The sequence below is a fragment of the Crotalus tigris genome, unplaced genomic scaffold (assembly GCF_016545835.1).
Source record: "Crotalus tigris isolate CLP2741 ecotype Arizona unplaced genomic scaffold, ASM1654583v1 scf7180000023639.2272817, whole genome shotgun sequence".
Taxonomy (NCBI): Eukaryota; Metazoa; Chordata; class Lepidosauria; order Squamata; family Viperidae; genus Crotalus; species Crotalus tigris.
The window spans coordinates 2,251,107-2,260,552 of NW_024100096.1; positions in this window are offsets into that span (position 1 = coordinate 2,251,107).

Below are 9,446 nucleotides of genomic sequence, written 5' to 3' on the forward strand. Positions count from 1 at the left end.
TGTAACACTAACGAGTTCTAGTCCTAATGAGCTGCTGAAAGAATAATGAGTTCAGTAACCTGTGTTTGTCACAGCTAATGAGGATAGGGAAAGAAGGAAAGGCTTCAACTTTGAGGAAATCTGAATTAATTGACTCAAAAATAATAATGTACTACTATTTCTGTAGTAGTTTGACGGAGAAAGCAGTTTCCTTTTATATAAGCCATCTTTTAAAATGCTGTTACTTTACCTCATGCCACACTTATGGATTCTTGGTGAGATAGGAAAATTATCCTTAGGAGTAATGGCAGCCGTTTGATTCCAAGGAGTCTTTCAGAAGGCAACAACATCCTCTTGAATAGCATTTGATGTGCCCAGAAGTGAAGCTTCCTGGGGTTGAACGACTCAGAGCCATGCTGATGGGTGCAGCACAAATGCTCCAATTGCTCAGCTTTCTTCTACGAGAATGGGGCATTAAAGAACAGACAAGTGAAAAGGCTCTCATAATCACCAGGCACAGAAGTCAGTCAGGAACTTCCATCCCAGCTGCCATCCTCTGATGCCGAGACTTTCTGCAGATTTAGGAAAGGAAATTAAAAACAATTCAGGACATTTCTAGTCATTGGACAGGTGGGGGGGCAGTGGGGAGTACATGCCAACATATGTAGGAGGACATCATTGCACCCCATGTCATCCTTTTGTCCTTATCACAGCTTGTGGCAGATGCTGCTGAAGAAGTAACAGGTATCTATTGAATTTCCCTCAAGGCCAGTATTCCTGGCAAAATTTCCAGCCCTTGCTTTTGACTCTCAGGCAGAAACCAATCTATTTTGAGTGACTACACTCATAAAGGGACTGACTCTAAATCTGGCCAATGATTAGGGCTGCCCCAGGGGTGGTTTTTTTTTTCCTAGGATTCAGGCGGGCTGCAGCTAGACTCATCTTCCCTTTGCAAATCCACACAGAGTTCATTAGAGTAGCCCAATTAGTCCATGTGGGAGAGCAGATCACTCATTCTCCAGAGACAGTAAATCCAAAGCAGGGAGGAGAACATGATTGCTACTTGAACAACTTGATGCAGCAGCGCTCATTTCAAAAGTCGGCAGTCTTCTTCACAGAAGAGGAGCCCATTTAAAACTAATGACCCAGCTCTTCTAGCCTAATCTGGCTTGCAAGGATTTTTGTGAGGTAAAATAAGTCTCTTGGAAGCTGCTCCTAGTGACAAATTAGCTGCCTTTAGAGAAGGGCCGTGTAATTGCTGCACTACAAATAATGAGGTAGAATTCAACATAACTGCAAGAACCCACCCCAAATGGCGTGCCTCCGTATCTTTTGTATATTCCTGTTTTGAAAGTTTCTCATAGAAAGTGCAGACTAAATAAACCTAGAGCTTTTTGGCCCACAATAGTAAAAATGAGATTGGCAGACTCTGTCTTTTCAGCCATGGCTCCCAGCGCAGGAATTTCCCCCTTTGAACTCCTCCAAGTTCCCTAGTTTGCTGTCTTTTGAGCTCTGTAAATGTGAAAAGGGCTTTCTGAGTGTAATGCTTGTTAGTAAGCCATCTTGAAATGATTTTATCTTTAAAAGCATTTTCCCCCTGACATCAACTGGGAGACAAACTCTGCACCAAGTGGAAGATCAAATAAGTTCCTGACAAACCTAGCAGACAACTTTGTCTCCCAAAAAGTAGAGAAGAGAACTAGGGGATTAGCCATTTTGGATCTAATTCTCACTAACAGAGATGAAATGATAGAAGGTGTTGAAGCCATAGGAACCCTGGGAGGAAGTGATCATGCAGTATTGGAATTCAACATTATGGAAGCACAAGCAATAGAACACAGTCAAACTAGAGTCTTGGACTTCAAGAGAGCTAATTTCAATAAACTTAGAGAGGGCTTGGGAAGGATTCCATGGATGATAATCCTCAAGGGGAAAACAACTCAAGAAGCTTGGGAAATTTTGAAAAATGAGATAATAAAAGCACAGTCTAGCACAATACCAACAAAGAGGAAAAATAACAGCTCTCAAAAGAAACCAGCATGGCTGCATAAAGAACTCTCTGACAAATTGAAATATAAAAAGGACAAGTATAGAAAGTGGAAAGAGGGGAACATAACTAAGTCAGAATATCAGCAAATAGCCCGAGCCTGCAAAGATGAAGTGAAGAAAGCCAAGGCTCAAAATGAACTAAGGCTTGCGACCAAAGTCAAAAATAACAAAAAAAGCTTCTTTCAACATGTAAAAAACAAGAAAAAAGTGAAGGAAATGATTGGTCCATTAGTGGGTGAAAGTGGCAAGAAAGTGACAAGCAACAGGGAGAAAGCAGAACTATTTAACTCGTTTTTCGCATCTGTCGTTACACAAAGGGAAAAAACAGATCAACCTATTGAAAATAATGCCATAAAAAACATAATAGAAACGCAAGTTAAGGTAGGCAGGAAAATGGTAAGTGAGCACCTGTCCAGCCTAGATGAGTTCAAATCACCAGGACCAGATGGATTACACCCCAAGGTTCTCAAGGAACTGGCAGATGTGATCTCAGAACCACTGAACTAAATTTTTCAAAGATCCTGGAGCATAGGGGAACTACCAGAGGACTGGAAAAAAGCTGATGTAGTTCCCATCTACAAAAAAGGGAAAAAAATGGACCCAGGAAATTACAGACCTATCAGCCTGATCTCAATACCTGGGAAGATCCTGGAAAAGATAATCAAACAACAAATCAACGAACATCTAGAGGCAAACAAAGTCATTACTAAAAGCCAACATGGATTTGTCAAAAATAGATCATGCCAGACAAATGTAATTGCATTCTTTGACCAAGTGACAAAATTAGTGGATCAGAGAAATGCTGTGGACATAATTTACTTGGACTTCAGTAAGGCCTTTGATAAAGTAGATCACAACCTATTACTTGACAAAATAGAAAAATGTGGGGTAGAAAGCACCACCACCAGATGGATCCGGAGCTGGCTGACCGGCCGTACTCAGCGTGTGGTCCTCAATGGAACCACATCTACATGGAGGGAAGTGTGTAGTGGGGTGCCCCAGGGCTCTGTTCTGGGCCCAGTGCTGTTCAATATCTATATCAACGATTTGGACGAGGGGATAGATGGGGAACTCATCAAATTTGCAGACGACACCAAGCTGGCAGAAATAGCCAACACTCCAGAAGACAGGCTTAAGATACAGAAGGATCTGGACAGACTTGAACACTGGGCACTATCTAACAAAATGAAATTCAATGGTGAAAAAAGCAAGGTTCTACATTTAGGCAAGAAAAATCAAATGCACAGGTATAGTATAGGAGGTACCTTGCTCAATAGTAGTAACTATGAGAGGGACCTCGGAATCCTAGTGGACAATCACCTAAATATGAGCCAGCAGTGTGCTGCAGCTGCCAAAAAGACCAACACAATGCTAGGCTGCTTTAATAGAGGGATAGAATCAAGATCACGTGAAGTATTAATACCACTTTACAATGCCTTGGTAAGGTCACACTTGGAATACTGCATCCAGTTTTGGTCACCACGATGTAAAAAAGATGCTGAGACTCTAGAAAGAGTACAGAGAAGAGCAACAAAGATGATTAGGGGACTGGAGGCTAAAACATATAAGGAAAGGCTGCTGGAATTGGGTATGTCTAGTTTAATGAAGAGAAGGACGAGGGGGGACATGATAGCAGTGTTCCAATATCTCAGGGGCTGCCACAAAGAAGAGGGTGTCAAGGCACCTGAAGACAGGACAAGAAGCAATGGGTGGAAACTAAGCAAGGAGAGAAGCAACCTAGAACTAAGGAGAAACTTCCTGACAGTTAGAACAATTAATCAGTGGAACAACCTGCCTCCAGAAGCGGTGAATGCTCCGACACTGGAGGTTTTTAAGAAGAGACTGGACAGCCATTTGTCCGAAATGGTATAGGGTTTCCTGCCTGAGCAGGGAGTTGGACTAGATGACTTCCAAGGTCCCTTCCAACTTTACTATTATTATTATTATTAATCATCTCCAATTTTTGGAGACTGCCTGGAAAAAGTCCCTGCAGTTTTCTTAGCAGGGTTTTTCAGAAATGATTTGCCCTTTCCTCCTTCCTTGAGCTGAGAGAAAGTGACAACCTCAAGATCACCCAACTGGCTTTGTGCCTAAGGCAGAACTAGAAATCACAGTCTCCCAGCTTCTAGCTTGATGCCTTGACCACTACATTAAACTGGCTCTCAAAGGCAATGTATGGATAATTACGTAATTTAAAAAATAGCCAGAGTGATATATCTGTGAAGATTCTCAGTTATCCAGATCATAGTTGTATCAAAAGTGGTTTTTATTTTGAAAAGGCAACTGGACTGATTTTAAGGAAAAATAGGACCTTTTGCTTTGTATCGAATACAACTGATGAAGCTTCCAGGATAGGAAGCTTTTAAATGTCTTGTTCTTCCTCAAAATCAGTCCAGTTGCCTTTTCAAAATAAAAACCACTTTTGATATAACAAGAGTGATGGTTTCCTCTCCTGTGAATAGTGCCGCATTTGTAGGCTAGTAGTTGCCCTTGACTCCCTTTATTCTTTTAACCCATTGCTATAATTACTGCTTGTGCTATTCATGGTTTATAGTGTGGGGAAATGCATATGGAAAGGGGAATGGGTAATAACCTAATGCACCAGAGGTACATATTTTTCTAGAAGGCATGGAATCATATTTATTATTTAAGTGATATTCCAGGCCATAGTGTAATAGCAGCAATAATAATTATTGTAATAATTAGGAAATACTGAATTTATCAGACCCAAATACCCTAATTTTACAAAAACACTTCTTACTTGGAACTCCCTGTATTCTTAGACTCTTATCTTAATAAGTTATGGTCCTTGGTTAGGACTTGAATTATTAAATTTCCATCAGTCTTAGACCATGAATCTAACTGTAGATTATCCACACATAATAAATGGGCTAAGATAGAGAATTACTTTGAATGAATTAAAATATTTTTTTTATTTTCAGCTAAATACAATTTATCTGAATATTCCTGATATATTTAATATTTTCCCGTTCTTTCAAATTAAACATTATAGTTTGGAGGTAAGTTTTGGAGAGGCTTTGGGGCCACACATAAGTCTTTCAGAGCTTCATGCTAAGAAGTTCCAGATTATGGGCTCCCTGCCTAATAAGAACAACACAAAAATGTAAACTTCAACTTTACACATTAGTTCGTGGAGAATTTAAAAGTTTTTACTGAAGGAAACTGAGGCAATCTCGTCAAATGACCACTTTTGGGGTCTTGGTGGGAGAAAACCTATGAAACTGTGCTGTTGGAAAAGAGAACCATAACAGTGCGTCAAGTTTTGGAGTTCCTTTTGCATATTTCCAATCATGTCAAGACTAACATTTCTTTTTCCCTCACCTTATGTCAGTCAATCATTTGGGATAATTTTAGAAGCATGATGCAGGAGGCACAAACATCTACACTCTAGTCTCTTAACTAAATGTAAGTGTGCACCTCCCAAGAATCCTTTGAAATATTACCCTCAATTTAGTTCATAACTGCAGGTGTCAAGCAACAAATTTCAGATCCCACTTGTGCTGACATTTGCTCTTGAGGGGAAGGAAATTAGATTTCTACTCATCTGAAACCAGAAACAAATGTTAGAATGGAAAGCTGCAATTTATAAGATTTTTTAAAAAAGTAATAATAATGGCCACTTTATAAGATTTTTGCTTTGGATGCTCTAATATTGCAGACAGTTTTTTCCAATTCAAAATTAGTTGGTTACAGGTGAATTTTACTTTTACAGGAAGGTTGACATTCATGGTAAAAATGCAGTATATTATGCCAAATTTATGGGACTGAAAGTAAGCAATAGATTTTTAAAATTATTAAAACCAGCTCTCTAAACAAATCTGAAATTTGGATGGATGGATGGATGCAGCACTTATAAACCCTGGAAATGGATATGGAGCTCATTCTCTGCATCTGGAGGTGTCTAGATACCCAATAATTCTTTATCTCTGAATCTTTAACATAATTAATAGTGTCTCAGTGGAAATGTGAGATAGAAAGCTATATTCCTAGTCATTTCTGCAGCTCTATTTTATTTCCATGTCTCAACTTCATACTGTGCATCAGATATGGTAGCCGAGTGGGCAATTTTCTGGATGAGGAAGAATACATATGAATATATATTCCATAAACAAATTGGATGATCTCTTTTCATGCCCTGTCCATCTTTTGTCTTCTTGATCATATATTCATTCAACCACGTTTATTGGTAATATTTGGGATTCTATTAGTTCTACAGTGTATTACTCTTTTCAATGTCTAAGATTATACCAAAAGTCAGGTTTATAGTACATATAATTTGTAGTAGTATTCCTTAGGTCACAGTTCCATGGCATGCATCATTGTTTTTATATATACATTGCATATACATTTGTTTTAAAATCCCCATTCCTACATCTCTATTTTAAAATGTGTTTTAGTTCAATCAGTTAGGCCATGAGTATCAAACCCGTGATATAAAATGATGTGTCGCGACATATTGTGACTTTTTTCCCATGGCCGGCAATGGGGTGTGCACGGTTTTGGCATGACGCATCTGGCCCATGGGCCAGCAGTTTGACACCGCTGAGTTAGGCAAACAGACACTACAATATAAGCTTTTTCTTATAGAGTCTGTAATTACTATCCAACCACAAACAGAATGCAGGGTATGGAAAACATGAATAGCAAACCTTGCCACTCAAGTCTTGGAGTTCCTCTCTTTTCACTTTCACAAGGTCTGACAGTTCATTTCAGACAAATGCCAGACAATAAACAAAAAATTGCTAGCCCTCACCCCTGCCAACTAAGTATAGATGCCTCCTTAAAAACTTGGTAGTAAAGGGCTGTCTAACAAGTATATTTCCTGTTTCTGTCTACAGGCTTTTACTATTTATAATAGATATGGAATTTAATGTATGTATGAAAGATGATGACCTTCCCCTATTTATCTATGAAAATGTCTTAAATTTTCTCAGCTTTCAGACATATTTTTGTTTGCTGCTAGAGCAGTGGTTCTCAACCTGTGGGTCGGGACCCCATTTGGGGTCGAACGACCATTTCACAGGGGTCGCCAAACAACGCAGTCCGCCATTTTTCCCCCCCTTTTCCTTAGCTGTGCTACTCCCTTTTATTCTACTGGCTTTTGAAAGCCAATAGAATAGACTCTCTTGAATAGAGTCTAATTCTATTGGCTTTCAAAAGCCAATAGGAATTGTCCAGGCTGTCTCTGCCCTGCTGAGCCCGCCCAAAGTCCCATTCTGCAAACGGTGCTGCACCAGTTGAGTAGTCCTCAACTTACGACCGGTTGAGTAGTCCTCGACTTATGACCGGTTGGGGGTCGCGGTATTAAAAAGGTTGAGAACCACTGTGCTAGAGGCATCAGTGAAAAACTCCCTTTGTTTTTGAGTATCTGTATTTAGAATGTCTTAATTACCCACTTTAAAAAGTGCAAGAAGATTTGACGCTGGGCTGAGTTTTATGAAATAATTGATTCCAGGACTTCTTGCCGTTAGCATTACATAACTTGCTCAGAGCAGCTCCAGTGACCATCAAATCTAAGTGAAGTATCTTTGTGACATTCTCCTAGCTCATGTTTTATGTCTCCTGATTCTCAGCTTCATCCTAATTTTGGGAGTATGAGGCCATACATTTCTACAAAAGTAAAATATGTCACTGATATAATGGCTAAATAGACAGATTTCATTGCCGAACAGTTTAACTTGCATGGTAAGGCTTTGTAGCATTTCAGAATTGAAAACAAGATGCTGAGTTGGAAAACAGGGGCACACAAAAGCAGCACCAGCTGCTTTTAATGTATTCTGCCTTTTCCTGGGATTATCTGGCTGGCCTTCACAGCTGCTCTATGATAGAGGGGGGAAAATATATTCTTGGTTTAAGGCCATTCCACCTGCCCCTAGGCTGTCTAAAGCACCTCTTTGCCTCTAAATATAAATCACTGCTCAGTTTTATCAAATGGACTGTTATTATCAGAAATGAATCAGTTAAATAAGAAAAGTCATTTCAGCATTCACAATTATTTCCTTTAATCATGAACATACCATTTGGTTGAGGATGAAAGTTCATTCTCTGAGTTTGTGGTTTGGTTTCGGAACATTTCATTACCAGGCTAGGTAACAACTTCAGCAGCATTTAGGGCAGGGTTGTCAAACTGCCAGCCCGTTGGCCGGATGCGTCATGCCAAAACCGTGCCCACCCTATTGCCAGCAATGGAAAAACAGTTGTGATACGTCATGGCACGTCATGTTGCAAGTTTGACGCCCCTGATTTAAGGGATGTCTGTGTCAGTGCTCTACTGTTTATAAGGGCTTCAGCTGTGAGTGTGTCAAGTGAGGGTCTTGTAATGGGTCAGGTGTGAGTCATCAGAGATGTATGATGGGTTTTGTGATGGGGACCCTGACCTGAAGTAACCTCCTCATCACAGGACCCATCACAAATCACTCTCTGATGACTCACACCTGACCCATCCCTAGACCCTCACTTGACACACTTACAACTGAAGCCCTGATAAATAGTAGAACACTGACACAGACGTCCCCTAAATGCTGCTGAAGATGTTACCTAGCCTGGTAATGAAACATTTGGAAACCAACCCACAAGCTCCAAGAACAAACCTTCACCCTCATCCTACACCTGAGCTACAGATATTTGCCATTATTGCATATCATTCAGTTCTTCTGTCAATGCATTAACTGGGTCCATGAATCACACAATATATAATCCAGTTTGGTTGCTTTTGTTCCTTATGTTACATGAACTGAGGCTTTGTAGTTTATAATACTCTATAGTTCTGCATGTTTTATAAATTCAGTGTGTATGCTGTCAGTAAATTATTATTAAATATTAGTTATTATGGGCTATTAAATCTGTATTGGCTCTGAACATTCTGTTCAGGATGATCTGTTCCCGGAATGTCTCTTCAGGTCTCCAACAATATACCCATAACTGAGTCCATCTGCTTTGCTACTACTCATTTTTTCTTCCTCCTTTCTCAGCACTGTGGACTTCTCAAGGACCTGAGTCTTCATTTCATGTGTCTAGAATATGATAATTTGAGCCTAGTCATTTGTGCTTCAAGTGAATTCTGGACTGATTTCTCCATCTATTTCCTTGACTATCCATAATAGTCTCAAAGAGTTTTTTACAACACCAAAGTTCAAAAGCATCATGACTCTTTCTATTCTGTCAGTGTATAGTCAATTATTTTAATCTTTCATTGTGGAGTGACTTTCATATATTGGGTGATTCTGCTGGGAGTGTATCCTTTTTTTCAATAAATTTTTATTATATTCACAAAGTTAAAATATATACTCCAAAAAAAAGGAAAAAAAATACAAGAACAAAGCAAAGCTAAAGAAGGCATTTAAAAAGTGCATAAACACACACACAAACATATTGCCTCCTGGGGAATATATTCTTTT